The sequence below is a fragment of the Chiloscyllium punctatum genome, chromosome 26 (assembly GCF_047496795.1).
Source record: "Chiloscyllium punctatum isolate Juve2018m chromosome 26, sChiPun1.3, whole genome shotgun sequence".
NCBI lineage: Eukaryota > Metazoa > Chordata > Chondrichthyes > Orectolobiformes > Hemiscylliidae > Chiloscyllium > Chiloscyllium punctatum.
The window spans coordinates 59,662,377-59,686,449 of NC_092764.1; the positions used below are offsets into that span (position 1 = coordinate 59,662,377).

Sequence of the window (24,073 nt, forward strand, 5' to 3'; positions counted from 1 at the left end):
CTTATTCTGCACCCTCAAGTTTCTGAATCATATTCTTCAAAGGCGTTTAAAGAAAAGCAGGCACAAGGTTTTAAGTGTTCCAGACAATGTTTCTCATGATCCAAAATGGGTGAATTGGTCAGTCTTTGCTGTCTGTTCATCCTTCTGTGTAAAATGAATCCCATGCCTCTGTAACCATTAACAGAGATTTAATGAATGATACAAACATAAAAGAGGCTATTTCAGCCACCTTGGTATTACCGGCTCTTTCTATCACTGTTCTTTCCTGGCATTTCATCAGTCATGTATCTGCTCACTTCATCATTCTATTTTCTTGAGCCTTTTATTATCCACCTCATTGCTTACGACAATTCAAACACAGGTTGCAAGGAAGTGCTCAGTAAGTATCGACCTGTCAGTTCAACTTTGGTAGTGGAGAAACTTCGAGAAATAATAACTTGGTATAAAATTGTCACACGGACAGCTGTTGATTAATTAGGTATATTCAGCATCTAGCCTGGATTTTATCCCTTCTGTGCTGTCTGTTCAAAGGATCTCAGACTCTGGACGTTTACCCAATAAACACATAAGTAACAAAACAATAGTCAAAGGAGGATGTGGTGCCGATTTTGAACTGACAAGGAGACTCACTCTGTGTGCAGACAACATGCTGAAAGTACTGGATGATGTTCATTTTGATCACCTTCTTCTTTCGGGAACAGAACGTTGCTGATGTAATAGCAATGGAGGAGTCGAAAGGAGTTGAAAGTTGATTGGACAATTTGGATAATGAGGACTTCACATGTTGACGACCATCAAATCATACAACTCAACCAATCAACATGGGATGCATTCAGGTTTATTGAGGGAGTTGAAAACTAGGGGGGTAATTATTATGGTGAGACGAAAAAGATTTAAAAAGGAAATGAAGCGCAATTTTTTTTCACAGAGAGCGGTTCGGGTGTGGAATAAATTGCCAGAGAAAGTGATGGTTGCAGGGACACATCCAACACTTAAAAAGAAATTTGGGTGCGATTACAAATGGGAAAGGTTTGGTGGGATGTGAGCCAAGTGCAGGGAGATGGGACTCGTTAAGTTTGAAAACATGACTGACGGTGGCCTGAGTTTCGACGTTCTATGACTCGAGGGCTCTAATTTCAAATGTTGCACACCCATTTAGAAATAAAATGTTGAATTGCAAATCTTGGAACTACAGGTCAGTCAGTTAAACGTTTGTACTGGGGATCATTTTGGATGCAATATTCCTGGAAAATATTGATTGGCATTGAAAGAATAAATTGTTTTATAAATTAAAGATACCATATAGTCATGTTAATCAAACTTGATAAAGTTCTTTCAAGAAGACTGATAATCCAATAACAGTACACTTGATGTACGTTCTGTGGATATACAAGAAGCAGGATTGTGGGCAGGAATGCAGGTGATGATGTTCCCATCTAGACTTGCAAAAGTAGTTTCAACACTGTCAAATAAATCTGCATGTCAGTGAAATGGAACCACCTGATATTAATCGGAAATGGGAACATCAACAAAAATGTGGCTCCGGAACTGGTGACTGTGTGTAATGGTGAACATTTATTTTTTTTTAAATTGGAGAGACGTATGTAGTAGTCATATACTGCAGACAATATTTTTGATATGTATACAGTGTTTCTGGTCATGTTAGGACCAAAAGGGGAAGTGTGAACGGATCTGTTTTCATGTCACCTCCAAGTTTGAATTTAAAAAGGGAGTGATGGTGATATTACTAATTTTACATATTTTAGACTCAATTCAGTTGTGTATCTGAAACAAGTCAATCAGGTTGCTTCAGTGACACTGACCCTAAGTCATGCACTGCAAGTAACATTTATTCAAACAAAGATGTAAAGATTATTCACAAAATCATGAAACATGTGATTATTTAAAACTATCCACAATGAAAACAAACACTTTTTATACTTCAGTTCTGGGAAGCTCTGCAAGTTGTTGTGTCCAAACTATTTGTTATATATATGTGCCAACATTACAAATTTAGATTTCAGATAACACATTTTCATCACAATAAATATTAATCACCTGGATGTGGGGATACAAGGCGTGATATTAGACAATGTAAGAATTGTCACAGTGCAGTAGCAGACCATTTGACTGGAGTTTCTGCTTCAGTTCTTTGAGTTACCATGATCACTTAGTGCAAAAGCCCCACCAGTCTCCTGTAACTCCACATATTATGTAATCAATTACTGACAGGGTGGCATAGTGGCTCAGTGGTTAGCACTGCTGCCTCACAGCACCAGGGACACGGGTTTGATTCCAGCCTCAGGTTATTGTCTGTGTGGAATTTGTACATTCTCCCCTGCGTGGGTTTCCTCCAGGTCCTCCCACATTCCAGAAATGTGCAGGTTAGGTGAATTGGCCATGCTAATTTGCCCATGGTGTTCAGGGATGTGTAGGGTGCATTTAGTTAGGGGTAAATATAAATTAGTAGGGGAATACTTTGGACGATCAGTGTGGACTTGTTGGGCCGAAAAGCCTGTTTCCGCACTGTAGGAGTTCCATAATTTATTGTCTTTTGAGTGCCTCACTTAAATTTATCTCAACAACTCTTTTATGCAATACATTCCTCGTGCTCCGTAAATCATTTTTGACTTGTTTCACAATTACTTCTTTTACAGATTGCTTTAAACCTGTACCCTCTTTTTCATTATTTTTGAGCTGGAATATCATTCTCCCTATCTCCCATACTCACACATTTCACAACCTTGAAACCTTCAATCACATTGCCCTTTGTCTTTTCCTCACTCAGCCTCACCATTTCCAATATACCTTCAAAACTGAACACTCTATTCCAACTGAGGTCTGATGAGCGTCTGGTAAATGTTTAGTGCATCCTCCCTACTTCTCTAATCTACATCACTACTAATAAAGCTGAGAATATTGCATCATTTGCACTCTTTCCCTCTCCTACCATCAGTACTGGGTGATGTGGGCATACCACCAGGTCCCTCTGCAAATGTATGCCCCTTCCATTCAATGCCTTTAATTCATATTGCCTCCTGATATTTTTGTACCAATTGGATCATGTCAACCATTTCTGGGTCACTGCAAAATTACCTGTGTGTTGCTGAAATATCAACATTTCATTTCAAAATTACTGCAATGTCTGTGTGTGTTTTCAGATGTCCTGTAGTTGGGAAATGCTATATTATTGAAAATTATTCCTTACAGTTGGCACTCCACTCTGGGGTTTCTTTTCAATGTGATACAGTGTTAAGTTGAATCACAACTGGGAAACACAAACACGATTATCCCCAATACTCACATTTTGGTGACATGGTGACAGACATGCAGGTACTCTCCTCACTGACAGGAATCTTAACATTGAAGCAGTGACACCATGGAACCATTCACTCCACCATCCCTGATACTACCCCATCACCACCTGGTTTCACCACATCCACCAAACTACACCAGACTGCACTGTGACTTCTCATGACCTTTTATCTGCTGTGGACTGTTCAGATTTGAACATGTTCATTGCAGGTTACATTAAGATTGTAAATATCACTTCACTGATGAACAGAATTGCAGTTATCAAGTAAATAGAAGAATTTATTTTAGTAACTGATACGAAACACAAACTTACAAATTCAATTCACATGCAATTCATTAGTTTATGCTAAAATAAAACTCTGGATCTACATAGTGAGGACAAACACCTTGGGGAATACAGTACAAATGGACAATCTTTCAGAGGTTGTGTCTGAAGAGCGTGTTTTTCAGGAGCAGCAGGTACATTTCTCAGAGGTTTTCCCTTTACACACACAGCCATTGGCACAGTTGGTGCATGCTGCAGGACAGCAAGAGCAGCAACCTGAGAGGAGAGGACAAAGACACAAATCACTCACAATCAATTCGTTCACTGAAAGTTCCCACAGCCTCCCATGACGGCACCCAGCTCCTCCCTCACAAACCCATCGGTCTCCCATCTCCCAGTCACCCCACTGAAGAGACTCAGCAGCACATCCCAGTGAGAGACAGTTTGAGGGAAGATGTTCCTGTCACTATCTCCACAACACGGTTTCTAATGAGAAGTCTATAAGATCAGCGCTTTCCGATGTCAACCTCAGACATTGCTTTCAGCAGCAGCTTCTGGTCTGGAGATTCTTCCGATTGGACATTGTAGAAATCGGATGGCAATTCAATCCGGTGTAATCCCGGATCATGTATGTGTCTGTGGTGTCCCTGTGTGAGTTGTGCCCAGGACTATGTATCACACCAATAGAACGGGAGCAGTTTGAAAGCCTGTCCCAGTCACTCACTTTTCTGGCAGCGTCCAGCTTTGCTGGTGGCACATTGACAGTTGGAGCATCTGCAGGTGTTTTCACAGGAGCAGGATCCTGAAAAGAGGAAAAACACAGAGAGTGAGTGGTGTGCACCGCCCAGCAATGGCCCCAGGCACGGGCTGGGCACGGGGCCCGGCTCTTTGTGCCATTGCCCTGGGCTGCAGTGAGTTGAAGAAGCAGCCTGGCCCTCCCTGCAATGCTGCTGTCTCCCAGTCAGACTGAGGCCCCGCACTGGGACACTGTGCTGAAAGAACTTGCACCAATCCCCACTCACCAGCCAGGCACACACAGGGCTTCGGGTCCGACATCTCACCAACTTCTACTGCAGCTTCGAGCCGGCTCCAATCCGCGCTTCTCGACCTTGTGCCGTTTGCTGAAGCCGAGCCGAGCTTTATGAGATTGTGATGGGAGGCGAACCGGCTGCAAAACCGGGCAACGGGCGGCTCGGCGCTACCTGAATGCACACGGCCCACTGGAGTGAGTCAGCGGCTGGAGGTTTGAATTGCAGCCGCTTCCTTCATTCACAACACGGCCCGAAGGGATTTCTCAATCACTGTAATGTGTCAGCAGTTCCTGTGGGATCAGCCAGTGTCCGAGCGTCTGGAACACGATTCCCCGTCACGGTCTGGGGGAGGCAGGGACAGCACTTTCTGTTTGACCTGACATTTCCTCTTTCCACTCGGGATATTTGCTGCTTTCCAATCGCTCTCCCAGCTCATAGAATCATGGAATCATACAGGACAGAGTCACCTTTCCTCCACCGAGTCTACTCCGCCGTTTGATCATGGCTGATATGTTTATTAACTCGATTCTCCTGCCTTCTCCCCATAACCTTCAAGCACCTTGTTCGTCAAGAATCTGTTTCTCTCTAAGAACGACTTGCCCTCGACTTGCCCTCCTGTGGCAATGCTTTCCACAGATTCCCCACAAAGTGTTCCCCCACCTGACACCTCAGTCACTTGCCTTATTTGCATAAGGCACGGTAGGAATTCTTAATAATGGTGTAAAGTACAGTAATGTGAAACTATTTTACCTTATATCACCTTTACTTCTCCAACTCTCTCGTCATCATTGATTTATGATTTGGAATAACTCATTTTCCCTGTGTGTCATTCCCAGTTCATTCACGACCTTGAAAACTTTATCAAAAGTTCCTCACGTTCTCTTCTCCAAAGAAAATTGTCTCACCATTTCCAATCTATCTTCAAAACTGAAGACAATACTCCAGCTGCTTTGTGACTGGTGTTTTATACAGGATTAATGTAATCTCCCTATTCCTGGACTCGACACCATTGCTACCGTATCACATGCAAGTGACTGAGTTGTCAGTGGGGGAGAGCTTTGGGGCCAGTCATCATGATTGTATTAGTTTTAAAATAGTTATGGAAAATCGTTAACCTGATCTGAAAGTTTAAGTTCGAAGTTGGAAGAGAGCCAATGCTATGGTGTTCAGCAAGAGCTTTCAGACTTTGATTGGGGCGGATATTCGCAGGACGGCTGGGAAGTGGGAGGCCTTGAAAAATGAGGTAATGAGAGTCCAGGCACAGTATGTTACTGTTAGAATGAAGCTCAAGTTTGTTAGGTGTAGGGAATGCAGGAGAACTAGGAAAACTGAGGCCTGGTCAAGAAATAAGGAAACATGTGATAGATATAGACAGGAGCTTAAGGGGAGGAGTAGACTCAAGAGGGAAACCAGGAGGGCAAAAAAAGAACATGAGAGATAGCTTTGTAAAATAGGCTAAAGGAGAATCCAATGAGATTCTACAATTACATTAATTCCAAATGAGTAACTAGTGTGTAAATGCAGCCCCTGAAAGATCAACAAGGCTGGTTGTGGGTGGAACCACAAAAGATGGGTGAAATATTAGAAGAATACTTCACGCTGTGGGCGGCACGGTGGCACAGTGGTTACCACTGCTGCCTGACAGCGCCAGAAACCTGGGTTCAATTCCGGCCTCAGGCGACTGACTGTGTGGAGTTTGCACATTCTCCTCGTGTCTGCGTGGGTTTCCTCGGGGTGCTCCGGTTTCCTCCCACAGTCCAAAGATGTGCAGGTCAGGTGAATTGGCCATGCTAAATTGCCCGTAGTGTAGGTAAGGGGTAGATGTAGGGGTATGGGTGGGTTGCGCTTCGGCGGGGCGGTGTGGACTTGTTGGGCCGAAGGGCCTGTTTCCACACTGTAAGTAATTTAGTAATTTAGTAACTTAGTATTTAGTGTGGGGAAGGATATGGAAGGTAGAGAATTTATACAAGGTCATCTTGATTCCTTGAAAAATGTTCATGTTGCAGATGAAGCACTGGACTTCTTAAAATCCATAAATAAATTCCCAGGACCTGCTCAGGTGCACTCCAAAACTTTGTGGGAAGTTAGGGAAGTGACTCCTGAGCCCCTTGCTGAGATATATGTATCATCACTGGCTATAAGTGAGGAGCTGGAGATTGGAGGTTGGCTTATGTGGTACCATTATTGAAGAAAGGTGGTAAGGAAATGTCAGGGAACTGTAGACTGGTGAGCCTGGTGTCAGTGGCGGGAAAGTTGTTGGAGGTCATTCTAAGAGGTAGGTTTTGCATGTCCTCAGAAAGGCAAGGAATGATGAAGCATCATTAACTTGGCTCTGTGTGGGAAATCGTGTCTCAGTAACGAGTTTTTTGAAGAAGTGACAAAGAAGATTAATGAAGGCAAGGCAGTGGGTACTGTCAATATGGACTTCATCAAGAAGGTTCTGCATTGTCGACTGTTTAACATGGTTAGATCACATGGAATAGAGGGAGAGCTGGCCATTTGGACACAGATTGACTTGAAGGTAGGAGACAGGCCCTTCGGCCCAACAAGTCCACACCGACCCTCCGAAGAGCAACCCACCCAGACCCATTCCCCTACATTTACCCCTTCACCTAACACTACGGGCAATTTAGCATGGCCAATTCACCAAACCTGCACATTTTTGGACTGTGGGAGGAAACCAGAGCACCTGGAAGAAACCCACACAGAAACGGGGAGATTGTGCAAACTCCACACAGACAGTTGCCTGAGGCGGGAATTGAACCCGGGTCTCTGGCGCTGTGAGGCAGCAAGCTCACCAATGTGTTCTTGTACATGTTTTTGATTGCAGTAACCCTGTCTTTTATGTCGTTATAAAAGTGCAGCATGTTAGTTAAGCATCACCTTCCCACAGGGTGCAATTCTGACGCGACCTGGTTAACTGATATTTGTCCATATTCGCATGAATTTTATCGCAAATTGTTATTACCAGAAGTTTCTACACGACCAAAATTGAACTGGTGGGTCTGTAATTACTGGCCATCCCCTTTTTGAACAAGGGGGTAATTTTGTAATTCTCCCATCCTCTGGCACTAACCCCAACTTGAGGGAGGTCTCCAGGTTTGCTCAGGAATGGGAAATCAGGAGAGTCGTGAGCAATGAGGGAGATAACAAACGGCTCAGAAAAGGAGAAGGGGGAAATGGGCAGACACGTGACGATTAAGTTAAACAAAAGAACAGGGACACACAGAGCTGGGAATGATACAATGGACAAAATCGATTTGTCGAGGTTTACATCATTCACACGGACTCTGTTTTTCTTTTCCTTTTTTTAATTTATAAAACAATCCGCAGTTTCCAAAACAGTCAACACTAACAGATGTAAACGGAGAAAACAGCAATTTTCCAAGGGAGAGGAATGGCAAAGCCAGGCCCCAAACCCTCCCGTTCAACCAGTTTTCAGGGAAATAGGGACAAATCTCAAATCCACTTACACTCACAAAACAGTGACAATGACATGTCCATAAGACAGTCCAAATACAGAGAGGAGACAGTGCATAAAATACAGACCCCCCCAAGACCCTGTCTCTGTTAATAGTTGGGGAGGTTCCGGATTCCTTTTACACACAGAAAGGTGGACAAGCAGCAAAGACTGACCCACTCCTGTATGTTGGTTGTGAGACACATCGCCTCCAACACAAACACAGCTCAGATACTGATAATTTATCCTATATTTTGATTCTCTGTGTTTGTATGTTCTTTCATTGTTTTTAATAACCAATCAAATCAACCTCTTATTAACCCAGAAAACTTGTGAACCTAATTCATTTTAAATCGTAAAAGTCTTTAATCTGGGAGAATGGAAATGATAAGTGAGGCGATGGACAGAGTGCAGACCATACCTACCCTGGGCCCTACAGTGTGGTTTCACTCACTCTCCAAATATTTCCCAACACAGGATCTCTGTATTACACTGATTGAGAAATCCCTTCGGGCCGTGTTGTGAATGAAGGAAGCGGATGCAATTCAAACCTCCAGCCGCTAACTCACTCCGGTGCATCGTGTGCATTCAGGTAGCGCCGATCCGCCCGTTGCCCGGTTTTGCAGCCGGTTCGCCTCCCATCACAATCTCATAAAGCTCGGCTCGGTTTCAGCAAACGGCACAAGGTCGAGAAGCGCGGATTGGAGCCGGCTGGAAGCTGCAGAAGAAGTTGGTGAGATGTCGGACCCGAAGCCCTGTGTGTGCCTGGATGGTGAGTGGGGCTTGGTGCAAGTGCTTTCAGCACAGTGTCCCAGTGCGGGGCCTCAGTCTGACTGGGAGACAGCAGCATTGCAGGGAGGGCCAGGCTGCTTCTTCAACTCACTGCAGCCCAGGGCAATGGCACAAAGAGCCGGGCCCCGTGCCCAGCCCGTGCCTGGGGCCATTGCTGGGCGGTGCACACCACTCACTCTCTGTGTTTTTCCTCTTTTCAGGATCCTGCTCCTGTGAAAACACCTGCAGATGCTCCAACTGTCAATGTGCCACCAGCAAAGCTGGACGCTGCCAGAAAAGTGAGTGACTGGGACAGGCTTTCAAACTGCTCCCGTTCTATTGGTGTGACTCAAAGTCCTGGGCACAACTCACACAGGGACACCACAGACACATACATGATCCGGGATTACACCGGATTGAAATGCCATCCGATTTCTACAATGTCCAATCGGAAGAATCTCCAGACCAGAAGCTGATGCTTAAAGCAATGTCTGAGGTTGCCATGGGAAAGCGCTGATCTTATAGACTTCTCATTAGAAACCGTGTTGTGGAGATAGTGACAGGAACATCATCCCTCAAACTGTCTCTCACTGGGATGTGCTGCTGAGCTTCTTCAAGGGGGTGACTGGGAGATGGGAGACGGATGGGTTTGTGAGGGAGGAACTGGGTGCTGTCATGGGAGGCTGTGGGAACTTTCAGTGAACGAATTGATTGTGAGTGATTTGTGTCTTTGTCCTCTCCTCTCAGGTTGCTGCTCTTGCTGTCCTGCAGCGTGCACCAACTGTGCCAATGGCTGTGTGTGTAAAGGGAAAACCTCTGAGAAATGTACCTGCTGCTCCTGAACAAGACGCTCTTCAGACACCATCTCTGAAAGATTGTCCATTTTTATTGTATTCCCCAAGCTGCATCTCCTGAGTGTATAGATCCTGTGTTTTGTATTTGTTAAAAACTGATGAGTTTGTGAATTATTTTTGAAATTATTCTTTTTGTATCCGTGATTAAAATAAATGTCCTAGCTGCTGTGAAATGTGCATTGCTGATTATTAATGAAAAGATAGATACAATTATAATGCCACCTGTTTTGTGGATGTTCACATCTAAAACAGTCCATAGTATATCATTGAAGCCAACTTGGTATCTGGTGCAGGCAGGAGGAAGATGAGAGAACAGGGTGAGGAATGGTGCAGTGAATGGCTCCATGGTGTCATTGACAATATTAAAATTCATTTCATTCAGTGTGGTACCTACATCTCCACCAAAAAGGCAGGAAAATATGGATATTGGGGATAATTGTGTCTGTTTTCCAGGTGTGATGCAGTTTTACATTGTATCACATTCATAAATAACCCCTCAGTGAACTGCCAATTGTAGAGAATAAGTTTCAATGACATAACACTTTTCCCAAAGACAAGATAGTTGAAAGTGCACTCAGGCATTGCAGTAATTTTGAAATACACTGTTGACATTTCAGCAAAGCACTACCAACATAATTTGTTGACATAATACATTTGGAATGGAAACATAGAGAGGTGGTATGAATTAAAACAATTGACTGTAAGGGGTATGCGTTAGCAGAGGGACCTGGCAATACTTTTGCATCACGCATTAATGATGGAAAGGACACGTGTGGAGCACAATTGATGCTCTGCTCTAGACCTGAGTAATAGTGCTACAGCGTACAGATGTAGGGAGGATACACTAAATTTGATCAGAACTCAGATGAATCATTATATCCAGTTTTGATGATAGTTTATAGATGGTGAGGCTGATTGACTTGGTGAATAAAGGAAAAAGGGAAATACGTTTGAAGTTTGTAAATTTGTGAAGGTTTGAGCATGCAAGATGTGGCAAATACTCTTCCAACTCATGAAAAGATGAAGAAGAGGGCAGAAATATCAAGCAGTTTGTAAAAGAAGCAATTGTGATACGAGACAAAGAATGTTTTCACAGAGCAAGAGAAAGGCACTGGTTGGAAGTGTTATTGAGATAAATTTAAAGAGACATTCAAAACAACTGTACATCATTATTTGATCAACATAATAGGTTGGGTTACAGGAAACCAGTGGGGATGTGGCACTAAGGGGAGATGGTAACTCAATGAGTTGATGCAGAAATGAAAGTCAAATGGTCTGCTACTGCATTGTAAAAATTCTGAGATTGTCTGATATTTTGCCTTGCATGCCTATATTAAGGTAACTAATATTTATTTGTATGAAGATGTGTTTAATAAAATATTAATTTATAATGCTGATTTTTGGACAGATATACTTAATCTAAAAAGTTTGAAAACAACATTTTGCAGAGCAAAATTGATGGGCTGCAGCACAGGAAAACGCTAGATTTACAACTGGACTTGCTAAGTCTGATACTTCCATTGAGGGACTACAGGAGATATTGAATTTGCACACAGTGTGCCACATATTCCATTAGAAGCAACAACTCTCTTTCTTCTCTCCAAACAACCTTTCACTGATGTTTGTAGGCTGAGAACTAACTGGAAGGCATCATCATCAGAGGTATAGGTTCCCAGAGGAGAACTTTGAATCGACCGCAGCTGTCATTAGAAAATATGACTACAGTATACTTGCCTCCAATTTGAAAAGCAAATGTTCACCAGTACACACTATACTGTGTCACTGAGCCACGTTTCTGTTGTTGTTCCCCTGTCCTGTTCATGTCAGCTGCTTTAATTTCACTGCCATACAGATTAATTGGCACACTGTCAAATAGCTTTTGCAAATCTGGATATGCAACATCACCTGCACTCCTGTTAACAATCCTGGTTCTTAACAATCCACAGAGAACATACCAAATCCACATTCCAAGCTTGTTTAAAGAACTTCCTCAAGTTAGATTAACATGACTATCCTTTTGAAATGTATGTACATTTTAATTTCCAAACAATGTATCTGTTAAATGCCAACTAATTTTGTACAGGAATATTGTAAACAATACTGTCCCATTGCCAATGTTAATCTGACTAACCTATAGTTACTGGGTTTACCGCTCAAGTTTTTATTGAAATCAATGTGCAACATTTGCAATTTGATTCATATAGTAATGTAGAATGGAAACAGACCATTTGGTCCAATCAGTCCTCGCCAACCATGATCCCAAACTAAACTAGTCCTACCTGCCTGTACTTCACTCATATCCCAACAAACCTTTCCTATTCATAGATTTATCCAAATGGCTTAAAATATGACCCTGAGTTTTGAACTTCCCCATGAAATCTGGATGCATCTCATCTCGATTGTTGAGTTTTCTGCTTCGATTGGGTAGTCAACACGTCAATCCCTTGTTATCTAAATTATCCAAATCACTTTCAACTCCACCTTTACTGTTACAGTGGCAACAGTCTCTTCCTTAGAGAAGAAGGTGATCAGAATAAACTTCATCCAGTAATGTAAACATGTTGTCTGCCGTTGGACCAAGTCTCCTTGTTGGTTCCAATTCAACATCACATTCTCCTTTGATGACTGTTTTACTACTTATGTGTTTAGTGGGTAAGGTCCACAGTCGGAGATCCTGTCAACAGAGAGCATTAAAGGGATAAAATCCAGGCTAGATGCTGACTATACCTAATTAATCCAAATCTCTCCATGTAACCACTTCTTTTAGACCAAGTCGTTATTTCTAGAAGTTTCTTCACTACCAACTTTCAACTGACAGGTCTGTAATTATTGGGCTTTTCCTTCCAACCAGCTTTTGAAGAAGGGTGCCATTTTGTAATTCCCCAGTTGTTTGACTCTAATTCCAAACCCTGGGAGAACACTGGGTTTGGTCAAGATTTGAACAACAACATTGTCATAAGTAATGAGGCAGATATTAAGAGGCTCAAGAAAATAGAACGGGAAAGAGAGCAGACATTTCGAAGAAATGCAAGAAAAGGACAATGATAGAAAGAGTTGGTAATGGCAACTCTTCTTTAGGTTTGCATCCTTCATCATATCTTGCACTCCTGTCAACAGTCCTGGTTCTTCACAATCCATAGTAACAATTTTGGGCCTTTATTACAAGCCTTTCGAGAGCAATTGTGAGATACAGGTGCCAATATATGAACAGATTATAGAAAGATGTAAGAACTACAGGGTGATGGTGATAGATGATTTTAATTATCCTAACACTGACTGGGATTCACTTAGTGTTAAAGGTCTATTGGCGCAGAATTTGTAAGGAGCATCTCGGAGGGTTTTCTAAAGCAGTATGTAAATAGTCCAACTCGGGAAGGGACCATACTGCACCTGGTGTTGGGCAATGAGCCAGGCCAGGTGGTTGAAGTTGCAGTAAGGGATTACTTTGGGAATAGTGATCACAATTCTGTAAGTTTTAGAATACTCATGGACAAACACAAGAGTTGTTCGAAAGGGAGAGTGCTCAATTGGGGGAAGGCCAACTGTACCAAAATTCAGCAGGAACTGGGGAATGTAGATTTGGAACAGTTGTTTGAAGGCAAATCTGCAATTGATATGTGATAGGCTTTTGAAGAGAGGTTGATTAGAGTACAGGGGAGATATGTTCCTGCAAAAAAGAGGGATAGAAATGGCAAAATTAGTGAACCATGGATGACAGGTGAAATTGTGAGTCGAGTGCAGGGGAGAAAGGGAACATACATAAGGTCTAGGCTACTGAAGACAGACAAAGCTTTCGAGGAATATCGGGAATGTAGGACCAATCTGAAATGAGGAATTAAGAGGGCTAAAAGGGGTTATGAGATATCTTTAGCAAACAGGGTTAAGGAAAATCCCAAAGCCTTTTATTCATATATAAGGAGCAAGAGGGTAACTAGAGAAAATGTTAGCCCGCTCAAGGACCAAGGAGGAAAGTTATGCGGTGGAGTCAGAGAAAATGGGTGGGATGCTTAATGAATACTTTGTCTTGGTATTCACTGAGGAGAGAGATACGACAGATGTGGAGGTTAGGGATGGATGTTTGATAATTCGAGGTCAAGTTGCCAGAAGAAAGGAGGAAGTGTTGGGTATTCTAAAAGGCATTATGGTGAGTATTTCCCAAGGTCGGGATGGGATCTATCTAAGGTTACTGAGGGAAGTGAGAGAGGAAATCGTTGGGGCCTTAACAGATATCATTACAGCACCCTGAATATGGATGAGGCCCGGAAGGACTGGAAAATTGCTAACATTGTCCCCTTGTTTAACAAGAGTAGCAGGGATAAATCAGACAATTATAGATCGGTGGATCTGATGTCAGTGGTAGGGAAGTTGCTGGAGAAGATATTGAGGGATAGGATCCTTTTGGAAGAAAGTGGGCTTATTAGTGATAGGCAACATGGTTTTGTGCAGGGAAGGTCATGTCTTACCAACTTAATTGAATTCTTTGAGGAAGTGACAAAGTTGATTGATGAGGGAAGGGTTGTAGATGTCAGATACATGGACTTCAATAAGACATTTGATAAGGTAAGCTGATGGGGAAGGCGAAGTCATATTGGGGTCCAGGGTGTACTAGCTAAGTGGATAGATAACTGGCTGGGCAACAGGAGACAGAGAGGAGTCGTTAAAGAGAGTCTCTCAAAATGGACACCTTGTGATCAGCGATGTGCCACAGAGATCAGTGTTGGGACCAGTGTTGCATGTGATATACATAAATGATTTGCAGGAAGGCATAGGTGCTGTGTTTAGCAGGGTTGCAGATGACAGTAAGATTGGTGGAGTCACAGACAGTGAAGGAGACTGTCAGAGATTACAGCAGAATATAGGTAGATTGGAGAGTTGGGTGGAGAAATGGCAGCTGGAGTTTAATCTGGGCAAATGCAAGGTGATGCATTTGGAAGATCTAATTCAAGAGCGAACCATACAGCAAATAGAAAGATCATGGGTAAAAATGATGTACAGAGAGATCTGAGTGTTCAGTTTGATTGTTCCGTGAAGGTGGCAATACAGGCCAATAGACTGGCCAAGAAGGCATATGGCATGCTTTCCTTCATCAAATGGGGCAGTGGGTACAGAAGTTGGCAGGTCAATTTGCAGTTGTATAAAACTTTGGTTCGGTCATACTTGGAATACTGCATATAGCTCTGGTTGCCATATTACCAAAAGGATGTGGATGCTTTGGAGAGTGTGCAGAGGAGGTTCACCAGAATGTTGCATGGTATGGAGGGTGCTAGCTATCAAAAGATGTTGAGTAGATTAGGATTATTTTTATTAGAAAGACGGAGGTTGGTAGGGGGGTGGGGGGTAGGGGATTGAGGTCTACAAAATCATGAGAGGTATAGACGGGGTGGATCGCAAGAAGCTTTCTTTCCCAGAGTGGGGGACTCAATTACTATGGATCACGAGTTCACAGTGAGAAGGGAAACGTTTAGGGGAGATATACGTGGAAAGATCTTTACGCTGAGGATTGTGGGAGCCTGGATCACATTGCCAGCATAGGTGTTAGAGGCAGGCACGATAGTGTCATTTAAGGTGAATCTAGATAGGTACATGAATGGGCAGGAATCAAATAGATACATACTGTTTGAAAATAGGTGACAGGTTTAGATAGCGCAGGCTTGAAGGGCTGAAGGATCTGTTTCTGTGCTGAAACTTTCTTTGTTCTTTCTTCTTTATTCTCTGTTAGTTATTACAGAGGCATGGGATTCATTTTACACAGAAAGATGCAAAGACAGCAATGACTGACCACTTCATCCATTTGAGATCCTGAGAAATGTTATGTGGGAGACAGGAACACATGCCTGCTCTTTTTCAAATGTTTTCAAACACGATGTTTCATAAACCTGAGGATGCAGAAGATCTGATAATTAGAATAGGCTAATATCCATTTTATAGAGAGAAAGTGAGGACTGCAGATGCTGGAGATCAGATTCAAGACTGTGGTGCTGCAAAATGACAGCAGGAGAGACTGCAGCCAAGCAACAGGAGAATCGACATTTCAGGGAAAGCCATTCATCAGGAAATTGGCAAGCCCCACTTTATGGCAGTGTTTGTAATGGGATGTTGCTCCATTACTGCATCAGCAGAACTACCATTGAATCATTCATTCCACCATTCCTGGAGCTGGTCTGCCTGCAGAGAGTTTAAGCTCATTTACCAGACTGTCACAGACATCACTGTGGTTTGAAACTCTAATATTATGCAACGTGGTTTGTTCATACATGTTGTTCAGGAACAGCAGGTACATTTGTCAGAAGCCATAGCAAATGCCTTCTTCACTATTCTATCTACCTGCGACTCTACTTTCAACCTGCACTCCAATGTCTCTTTGTTCAGCAACACTCCCTAGGACCTTACCATTAAGTACAAAAGTCCTGCTAAGGTTGCTTTCCCAAAATGCAGCACCTCACATTTATTTAAATTAAACTCCATCTGCCACACCTCAACCCATTGGCTCATATCATCAAGATCACTTGTTGGGTCGAAGGGCCTGTTTCCACACACTGTTGGAGTTCTATGATGACTCACTTAAATTTATCTCAACGACACTCTCATGCAGTACATTCCGCTCGCTCTGTAAAATATTTTTGCCTGGCATCACAATTACTTATTTTACGGATTGCTCTAAATCTGTACCCTCTTCTTCATTATTTATGAGCTGGAATATCATTCTCCGTCAATTCCATGCTCTCACCTTTCACAACATTGAAACCCTCAATCACATTTCCCTTTGTCTTTTTCCTCACTCAGCCTCACCATTTCCAATCTATCTTCAAAATTGAACACGATACACCAACTGAGGTCTGACGAGTGTCTGGTAAAGGTTCAGTGTGTCCTCCCTACTTCTGTAATTTACACCACTGTTAATAAAGCTGAGAATATTGCAGCAATTGTGCTCTATACCTCTCCTGCTGTCATTAAAGGGTGATGTGCAAAAATTGCCAGGTCCCTCTGGAAATGTATGGCCTTTCCATTCAATGCCTTTAATTCATGTCACATCCTGATATTTTTGTACCAAATGGATCATGTTAACCATTTCTGGGTCACTGCAAAATTGCCTATGTGTTGCTGAAATATCAGCATTGCATTTCAAAATTACTGCATTGTCTGAGTGCGCTTTTAGATGTACTCTAGTTGGGAAATGCTATATTATTGAAAATTATTCCTTACATTTGGCACCCCACTCTGGGGTTTCTTATCAATGGGATACAGTGTTAAGCTGCATCACAACTGGGAAACACAAACACGATTATCCCCAATACTCACATTTTGGTGACATGGTGACAGACATGCAGGTACTCTCCTCACTGACAGGAATCTTAACATTGAAGCAGTGACACCATGGAACCATTCAGTCTACCATCCCTGATACTACCCCATCACCACCTGGTTTCACCACATCCACCAAACTACACCAGACTGCACTGTGACTTCTAATGACCTTTTATCTGCTGTGGACTGTTCAGGTTTGAACATGTTCATTGCAGGTTACATTAGGATTGTAAATATCACTTCACTGATGAACAGAATTGCAGTTATCAAGTAAATGGGGCAATTTATTTTATTTACTAAAATTAAAAACAATTTTACAAAATCGATTCACATGCAATTCATCAGATTGCACGAAAATAAAACTCTGGATCTACATAATGAGGACACCTTGGGGAATACAATACAAATGGACAATCTTTCAGAGGTTGCGTGATCGGAGGCGAACCGGCTGCAAAACCAGGCAACAGGCGGCTCGGCGCAACCTGAATGCACACGGCCCACCGGAGTGAGTCAGCGGCTGGAGGTTTGAATTGCAGCCGCTTCCTTCATTCACAACACGGCCTGAAGGGATTTCTCAATCAGTGTAATGTGTCAGCAGTTCCTGTGGGATCAGCCAGTGTCCGAGCGTCTGGAACACGATTCCCCGTCACGGTCTGGGGGAGGCAGGGACAGCACTTTCTGTTTGACCTGACATTTCCTCTTTCCACTCGGGATATTTGCTGCTTTCCAATCGCTCTCCCAGCTCATAGAATCATCGAATCGTACAGGACAGAGTCACCTTTCCTCCACCGAGTCTACTCCGCCGTTCGATCATGGCTGATATGTTTATTAACTCGATTCTCCTGCCTTCTCCCCATAACCTTCAAACACCTTGTTCGTCAAGAATCTGTTTCTCTCAATGAACGACTTGCCCTCGACTTGCCCTCCTGTGGCAATGCTTTCCACAGATTCCCCACAAAGTGTTCCCCCACCTGACACCTCAGTCACTTGCCTTATTTGCATAAGGCACGGTAGGAATTCTTAATAATGGTGTAAAGTACAGCAATGTGAAACTATTTTACCATATATCACCTTTACTTCTCCAACTCTCTCGTCATCATTGATTTATGATTTGGAATAACTCATTTTCCCTGTGTGTCATTCCCAGTTCATTCACGACCTTGAAAACTTCATCAAAAGTTCCTCACGTTCTCTTCTCCAAAGAAAATTGTCTCACCATTTCCAATCTACCTTCAAAACTGAAGACAATACTCCAGCTGCTTTGTGACTGGTGTTTTATACAGGATTAATGTAATCTCCCTATTCCTGGACTCGACACCATTGCTACCGTATCACATGCAAGTGACTGAGTTGTCAGTGGGGGAGAGCTTTGGGGCCAGTCATCATGATTGTATTAGTTTTAAAATAGTTATGGAAAATCGTTAACCTGATCTGAAAGTTTAAGTTCGAAGTTGGAAGAGAGCCAATGCTATGGTGTTCAGCAAGAGCTTTCAGAATTTGATTGGGGCGGATATTCGCAGGACGGCTGGGAAGTGGGAGGCCTTGAAAAATGAGGTAATGAGAGTCCAGGCACAGTATGTTACTGTTAGAATGAAGCTCAAGTTTGTTAGGTGAAAATTGAGGCCTGGTCAAGAAATAAGGAAACATGTGATAGATATAGACAGGAGCTTAAGGGGAGGAGTAGACTCAAGAGGGAAACCAGGAGGGCAAAAAGAGAACATGAGAGATAGCTTTGTAAAATAGGCTAAAGGAGAATCCAATGAGATTCTACAATTACATTAATGCCAAATGAGTAACTAGTGTGTAAATGCAGCCCCTGAAAGATCAACAAGGCTGGTTGTGGGTGGAACCACAAAACATGGGTGAAATATTAGAGGAATACTTCACATTAGTATTTAGTGTGGGGAAGGATATGGAAGGTAGAGAATTTATACAAGGAAATCTTGAATCCTTGAAAAATATTCATGTTGCAGATGAAGCACTGGACTTCTTAAAATTCATAAATAAATTCCCAGGACCTGCTCAGGTGCACTCCAGAACTTTGTGGGAAGTTAGGGAAGTGACTGCTGAGCCCCTTGCTGAGATATATGTATCATCACTGGCTATAAGTGAGGAGCTGGAGATTGGAGGTTGGCTTATGTGGTACCATTATTGAAGAAAGGTGGTAAGGAAATGTCAGGGAACTGTAGACTGGTGAGCCTGGTGTCAGTGGCGGGAAAGTTGTTGGAGGTCATTCTAAGAGGTAGGTTTTGCATGTCCTCAGAAAGGCAAGGAATGATGAAGCATCATTAACTTGGCTCTGTGTGGGAAATCGTGTCTCAGTAACGAGTTTTTTGAAGAAGTGACAAAGAAGATTAATGAAGGCAAGGCAATGGGTACTGTCAATATGGACTTCATCAAGACATTCAAAAAGGTTCTGCATTGTCGACTGTTTAACATGGTTAGATCACATGGAATAGAGGGAGAGCTGGCCATTTGGACACAGATTGACTTGAAGGTAGGAGACAGGCCCTTCGGCCCAACAAGTCCACACCGACCCTCCGAAGAGCAACCCACCCAGACCTATTCCCCTACATTTACCCCTTCACCTAACACTACAGGCAATTTAGCGTGGCCAATTCACCAAACCCGCACATTTTTGGACTGTGGGAGGAAACCAGAGCACCTGGAAGATACCCACACAGACACGGGGAGTTTGTGCAAACTCCACACAGACAGTTGCCTGAGGCGGGAATTGAACCCGGGTCTCTGGCGCTGTGAGGCAGGAGTGCTAACCACTGTGTTCTTGTACATGTTTTTGATTGCATTAACCATATCCACCCTCTCTTTTATGTCGTTATAAAAGTGCAACATGTTAGTTAAGCATCACCTTCCCACAGGGTGCAATTCTGACTCGACCTGATTAACTGATATTTGTCCATATTCGTATTAATTTTATCGCAAATTGTTATTACCAGAAGTTTCTACAGGACAAAAGTTAAACTGATGGGTCTGTAATTGCTGGGCATATCCTTTTTGAACAAGGGGGTAATTTTGTAATTCTCCCATCCTCTGGCACTAACCCCAACTCAAGGGAGATCTCCAGGCTTGCTCAGGAATGGGAGATCAGGAGATTAGTGAACAATAAGGGAGATAATAAACGGCTCAGAAAAGGAGAAGGGGGAAATGGGCAGACACGTGACGATTAAGTTAAACAAAAGAACAGGGACACACAGAGCTGGGAATGATACAATGGACAAAATCGATTTGTCGAGGTTTACATCATTCACACGGACTCTGTTTTCTTTACCTTTTTTTAGTTTATAAAACAATCTACTGTTTCCAAAACAGTCAACACTAACAGATGTAAACGGAGAAAACAGCAATTTTACAAGGTAAAGGAATGGCAAAGCCAGGCCCCAAACCCTCCCGTTCAACCAGTTTTCAGGGAAATGAGGACAAACCTCAAATCCACTTTCACTCACAAAACAGTGACAATGACATGTCCATAAGACAGTCCAAATACAGAGGAGACAGTGCGTAAAATACAGACCCCCAAGACCCTGTCTCTGTTAATAGTTGGGGAGGTTCCGGATTCCTTTTACACACAGAAAGGTGGACAAGCAGCAAAGACTGACCCACTCCTGTATGTTGGTTGTGAGACACATCGCCTCCAACACAAACACAGCTCAGATACTGGTAATTTGTCCTATATTTTGATTCTCTGTGTTTGTATGTTCTTTCATTGTTTTTAATAACCAATCAAATCAACCTCTTATTAACCCAGAAAACTTGTGAACCTAATTCATTTTAAATCGTAAAAGTCTTTAATCTGGGAGAACGGAAATGATAAGTGAGGCGATGGACAGAGTGCAGACCATACCTACCCTGAACCCTGCAGTGTGGTTTCACTCACTCTCCAAATATTTCCCATCACAGGTTCTCTGTATTACACTGATTGAGAAATCCCTTCGGGCCGTGTTGTGAATGAAGGAAGCGGCTGCAATTCAAACCTCCAGCCGCTGACTCACTCCGGTGCATCGTGTGCATTCAGGTTGCGCCGATCCGCCCGTTGCCCGGTTTTGCAGCCGGTTCGCCTCCCATCACAAGCTCATAAAGCTCGGCTCGGCTTCAGCAAACGGCACAAGGTCGAGAAGCGCGCATTGGAGCCGGCTGGAAGCTGCAGAAGAAGTTGGTGAGATGTCGGACCCGAAGCCCTGTGTGTGCCTGGATGGTGAGTGGGGCTTGGTGCAAGTGCTTTCAGCACAGTGTCCCAGTGCGGGGCCTCAGTCTGACTGGGAGACAGCAGCATTGCAGGGAGGGCCAGGCTGCTTCTTCAACTCACTGCAGCCCAGGGCAATGGCACAAAGAGCCGGGCCCCGTGCCCAGCCCGTGCCTGGGGCCATTGCTGGGCGGTGCACACCACTCACTCTCTGTGTTTTTCCTCTTTTCAGGATCCTGCTCCTGTGAAAACACCTGCAGATGCTCCAACTGTCAATGTGCCACCAGCAAAGCTGGACGCTGCCAGAAAAGTGAGTGACTGGGACAGGCTTTCAAACTGCTCCCGTTCTATTGGTGTGACACATAGTCCTGGGCACAAATCACACAGGGACACCACAGACACATACATGATCCGGGATTACACCAGATTGAATTGCCATCCGATTTCTACAATGTCCAATCGGAAGAATCTCCAGACCAGAAGCTGCTGCTGAAAGCAATGTCTGAGGTTGCCATCGGAAAGCGCTGATCTTATCGACTTCTCATTAGAAACCGTGTTGTGGAGATAGTGACAGGAACATCTTCCCTCAAACTGTCTCTCACTGGGATGTGCTGCTGAGTCTCTTCAGGGGGGTGACCGGGAGATGGGAGACCGATGGGTTTGTGAGGGAGGAGCTGGGTGCTGTCATGGCAGGCTGTGGGAGCTTTCAGTGAACGAATTGATTGTGAGTGATTTGTGTCTTTGTCCTCTCCTCTCAGGTTGCTGCTCTTGCTGTCCTGCAGCATGCACCAACTGTGCCAATGGCTGTGTGTGTAAAGGGAAAACCTCTGAGAAATGTACCTGCTGCTCCTGAACAAGACGCTCTTCAGACAGAATCTCTGAAAGATTGTCCATTTGTACTGTTTCCCCCAAGCTGCATATTTTCGGTATGAAGCTCCGAGCATTTGGGTATTATTGTGTATCATTGCAAGTTTATTGAATGTTGTTTTGCTTGTCTTTTTATATAAGTACCTGAATAAAATTCCACACTGTGATACATTTGAAAAGTTCTCTTTTTTTTTCTTAAATGAGCGACGATGCAACAAATCGGAAATGCCATTGAGCGATCTGTGCAGAACCCGCACTGCATACTATTAAACTTTGAAGCCAGATTGTTGCCTGTGTCAGTCTAGTAAATGAGGTTAAACTCTCTGCCGGCGGACTAGTTTCTGGAATGGTGGTGTGGGGAATTCATTGGTAGTTAGGCTAATGCTCGTATGCAACAGTGATGCAGCATCCCATTATGAACTATACCATAAATTGGATATTAGTCTGTTCCATCTGTCAGCTTATTGTGCATACTCAAGTTTATGAAACAGATTACTTGAAGGAATTTGAAAAAGATCAGGCATGTGTTCCTGTGTTCCAGGCAATATTTCTCCAGCTCTGAAATGTGTGAATTGGTTAGTGTATGAGTCAAATGCCTCTGTAAGCATTAGCAGAGATTTAATGAATAATGCTAACCTAATGAATGCGATTTCAGCCTTTGTGCCATTACCGACTCTTCCTATTATTTTTATTGTGATTTTGTTGTGTTGTGTTTTATAGTGTCTGGTCACTATCCCATTCTGTTCTCTTCAGCCTCTTGTTCTCCATTTCATTGTTTACGCTTATTGTGTTGTTCAAAGCTGAAGCAAACCAGAAAATCCCCCGGGCTTGGAGTTCAATTAAGACAGGGAGAGAATTACAAAATTGTCCCCTTGTTCAAAAGCAAGTTGTAAGGTGAAGCCCAGTAACTATACACCAGTTATTTCAACCTTGGTTGTAGAGAAACTTTAAATAAGAAAATCCTGCTATAAAATTAGAAAGATTTCCTGGTGGTGGAAATTGAATAAAGATTCGTACACCGTGTGTCTCTCATTGTGTCTCACACCTGCACACACACAACATGGGTGATGGGCAAAATATAGTCACTACCGCAGTTAGATGGGAGTGTGGGGGTAAAGAAATAAAAAAGAAAAAAGAAGAAAACAAGAAAAAATTAAAATGAGAGAGACGTTGATTAATTCGGTAGTGTCAGAATCTTTCCTGGATGTTATCTCTCTGGTGTTCTCTGTTGAGAGGACCTCAGACTGTGGGACTTACCTCAAAGTTGGAAAATAAAAGTCTAAGGAGGATGTGGTGCTGATTTGGACACAGCAAATAACCTTCCTCTGGAGGCAGACAACAAGCTTAAAGTACTTGATGAAATATATTTACATCCTCCCTTCTCTAGGGAAGAGAATGTTTTTTCAGTAACGAAAATGGAGGAGTTGAAAGTGGATTTGATACCTTCTATAACAAGGTCTTCAAGTGTTGACTGCCATCCAAGTCAAAAACTCAACGCATAGAGGTGAGATGTATTCAGGTTTAATGAGTTTGAATTTGGGCAGGAATATGAGTGGATGTGGCAACAACACTCTAATCTTCTGAGAATTATGCCAGAGGTCTTAGTAAACATAAGGGGAGATAAATCTCCAGGAACTGATGAAGTGTATTCAAGCATGTTGTAGGAAGTTGTTGAGGAAATTATAGGGCCCCTAGCTGAACTGCTTACATTATGTACGAACACAGGTGAAGTATTGGAGGACTGGAGAGTGGCTAACGTTGTGCCATTGTTTAAGGAAGGCTGTAAGGAGAAGCCTGGAAAATAGAGACCTGTGAGTCTGACATCAATGGTGGGTAATTTGTTGGAACTGAATCTGAAAGATTGAATGTTCATGCATTTGGAGAGGCAAGGACTGATTCGGGATAGTCAGCCTGGCTTTGTACAAGGAGAAGCTTGTTTCAGAAAAGTGATTGAATATTTTTAATGAAGTAACCCAAATGATTGTTGAGGGCAGAGACATAGAG

The 24,073-nt window shown here is 43.1% G+C and overlaps 3 long non-coding RNA genes across 3 annotated transcripts; 2 read left to right on the forward strand and 1 right to left on the reverse strand.

The window, feature by feature from the left end:
• Window positions 1-3,567: 3,567 nt before the first annotated feature.
• LOC140453111 (uncharacterized) lies at window positions 3,568-4,814 on the reverse strand. Its single transcript, XR_011952303.1, has 3 exons — window positions 4,603-4,814; window positions 4,305-4,382; window positions 3,568-3,856 (listed from the first exon to the last, which is right to left on the reverse strand). It is a non-coding gene; the product is annotated as an uncharacterized lncRNA (long non-coding RNA).
• Window positions 4,815-8,722: 3,908 nt separating this feature from the next.
• LOC140496182 (uncharacterized) lies at window positions 8,723-9,869 on the forward strand. Its single transcript, XR_011964200.1, has 3 exons — window positions 8,723-8,843; window positions 9,064-9,141; window positions 9,590-9,869. It is a non-coding gene; the product is annotated as an uncharacterized lncRNA (long non-coding RNA).
• An 11,180-nt stretch (window positions 9,870-21,049) lies between these two features.
• Window positions 21,050-22,204, forward strand: LOC140496183 (uncharacterized). Its single transcript, XR_011964201.1, has 3 exons — window positions 21,050-21,214; window positions 21,435-21,512; window positions 21,961-22,204. It is a non-coding gene; the product is annotated as an uncharacterized lncRNA (long non-coding RNA).
• Window positions 22,205-24,073: the final 1,869 nt, after the last annotated feature.